This window comes from Bison bison, unplaced genomic scaffold, assembly GCF_000754665.1.
Source record: "Bison bison bison isolate TAMUID 2011002044 unplaced genomic scaffold, Bison_UMD1.0 scf7180017864124, whole genome shotgun sequence".
NCBI classification, from domain to species: Eukaryota; Metazoa; Chordata; class Mammalia; order Artiodactyla; family Bovidae; genus Bison; species Bison bison.
Genome location: NW_011494696.1, coordinates 541,946 through 544,402, shown reverse-complemented (window position 1 = coordinate 544,402; position 2,457 = coordinate 541,946). Strand labels below are relative to the sequence as shown.

Genomic DNA, 2,457 nt, shown 5'->3' with positions numbered 1-2,457 from the left:
GCCACTGTGGGAAATGGCTCAGTGAACTCACCCTTGGCCTCAGGTTCTTCCTCTGCAAAATGGGTCAGTGCAATGGTCAACACAGGAAAAGCGCTGGCTCGGTGTGAGACCTGGCCTAAAACAAATGCTGACAGAAGGCTCCAGTGCTGTGGAAGTTACTTATCGGTTACTAAAGCCTCCAACACAGCCCAGACTTGCAGGCCTCAGTGGCAGCTGGCCTGGCTCCACCACGAGGGGAGGGACCTGCCACACGAGGATGTCTGCTCCTTTCCAAAGTTAGGGCTGGGCACAGAGACACCCCCAGACTGAGGATGGACGCTCCAGTGTGGGCAGCTGGCTGGCTGCAGACAAACAGTGCAGTTTCTGTTGTGCCACCTGAGAGGGCCCCAGCAGGTCCAGACTCGCTCACCACGCACCCACTCCCCGGGATGGGCCCCCACTCTCCCCCGACCACTTACCATGGGAGGTGCCCCAGTCACGCACAGTGAGACCACATTCAAGGCGGCACAGCTTCAAGAGCTGATGGCACACTTTTTGGTCTCAGGACACCTGTCACTCATAACACTATGGAGACCTCAAAGAGTTCTCGTTTATGTGGATCTTAGCTATTGATAAATATCAAAATTAAAGTAAGGGATTCTTAAAACACAAGAACACGAAAGCATACACACACTTGCCATCAGAAGGATGTTGTGTCGTGAACCCTCTGAAAACTTCCCTGTGTATTCATTCAAGAAAGAAAGGAAAAAGGAAAATAATGCCTTAGGTTACAAAAACCACTCTGACCTCATGGACAGCCTGACAGGGTTCTCAGAGATCCCCTGGAACACACTTTGAGAACCACTGGCCTTAGATGTTAGGTGCATAGACTCAGGAGCCAGACTACCTAGGTTTGAAGCTCATTTCTGCCACTTACTAGGTGTGTTATTTAATCTCGCTGTGCCCGTTTCTCCAGCTGTAAAACAGCAGTGCCTGGCACACTGTAGCACTACATAAGTCTTTGTTGTCACCAGGACGCCCATAACCTCATTACACAGTGAGTCTCGCTATTATCCAACCTCAGAGATGAGGCTCAGAGAGGTGTCCAGGGTCACCAGGCCTGGAGGGGGCAGTACCTGAATCAGTCCAAGACTCTTCTCACCATCTGCAGCAGCATCGCCGGGGGTCCCTGCTGAAAGCCAGAGTCCCAAGTTCCCTAGACCCAGAGCTTCAGCATCTCCACGATTTATTCATTCTTTCTTTCTTCCCCTCTTCCTTCCTTTCTCTCCCTTCCTTCCCTTCTTCCCAGTTTTACTGAGATATAAGTCACATATAGCACTGTGTAAGTTAAAGGTGTAGAATATAATGATTTGACTCACATCATGAGATGATGACCATAATTTTAGGGAACATCCATCATTAACTACAGGTAACAAAATTAAAGAAAGGAAAAAATGTGTGTGTGTGTGATGAGAACTCTCGGGACTTTCCTTCTTAACGACTTTCAAATGTAACATATGGTGTTAATTACACTTATGTTGTCTCTATAAATTGCATTTTTATAAGTAAAACTTATAAACTGTTATCAATTATATTTATCATGATATCTTTATCATCCCTATCGATTATCTACCCTATAATGGAAGTTTGTACCTTTTGATGGTCCTCCTCCAATTCCTCTCCCCCACTCCCCACCCCCGTCTCTAGTAACCAGTAACCTGATCTCTTTTTCTAAGTTTATTTGTATATTTGTTCTTTTGAAGTGTGATTGACCTACAACCTTGTTAATTCCTGGTATATAACACAGTGATTTGCTTCCATACATTTCAAAATGACCACCAGGACAAGTCTGGTTACGCTCAGTCACCCTACAAAGATAGCAGTTATTGACTGTACTCTCCACACTGTACACCTGACCCGCGTGACTCCTTTATTTTGCAGCTGCAAGTGTGTACCTCTTGGTTCTCCCTCACCCCACCGCACCCCTGCCTGTTTGTTCTCTGTATCTATGACTCTGTTTTTGTTAGGCTATGCTTGTTCATTTGTTATTTAGTGAAATCATAGAGCATCTGCCTTTCCCCTGCCTTGACTTCCCTCACTTAGCATAAACGACTAATTTAATGACGTTTTCAGGGGGCTCAATCTTCCTGTGCTGTTTCTGCCGAGTGTCTACCAAGCCTCCACATGCACTGCCCTCCAGGTGCTGACGGCCTGGCTCATGCAGGCATGGAAGGGGGGCTGGCATGTGAGAACAGGGTTCTTTCCCTCCGGGATTTAACTCTGGGTGTGCAGCCCCGTGACACTGAGCATCACCGAGTGAGGCCACTGCAGCGTCCAGACCAACCAGCAGAACGTGGGTGTGCGGTCTGGAGAGGACAGCCCCAGTGCCGTGGCCTCCGCAGGCCGATCCATACGATGGGCCCACCCGCCACGCCGCCAGGCTTCAAGCAAGCCAGGAGACTCACCCTGCATGCAGGC

The 2,457-nt window shown here is 48.5% G+C and overlaps 1 protein-coding gene across 1 annotated transcript in view; it reads right to left on the bottom strand.

The window, feature by feature from the left end:
* Positions 1-2,457, bottom strand: part of VPS37C (vacuolar protein sorting 37 homolog C (S. cerevisiae)) — a 19,609-nt gene that overhangs the window by 9,961 nt on the left and 7,191 nt on the right. The window lies entirely within an intron of this gene.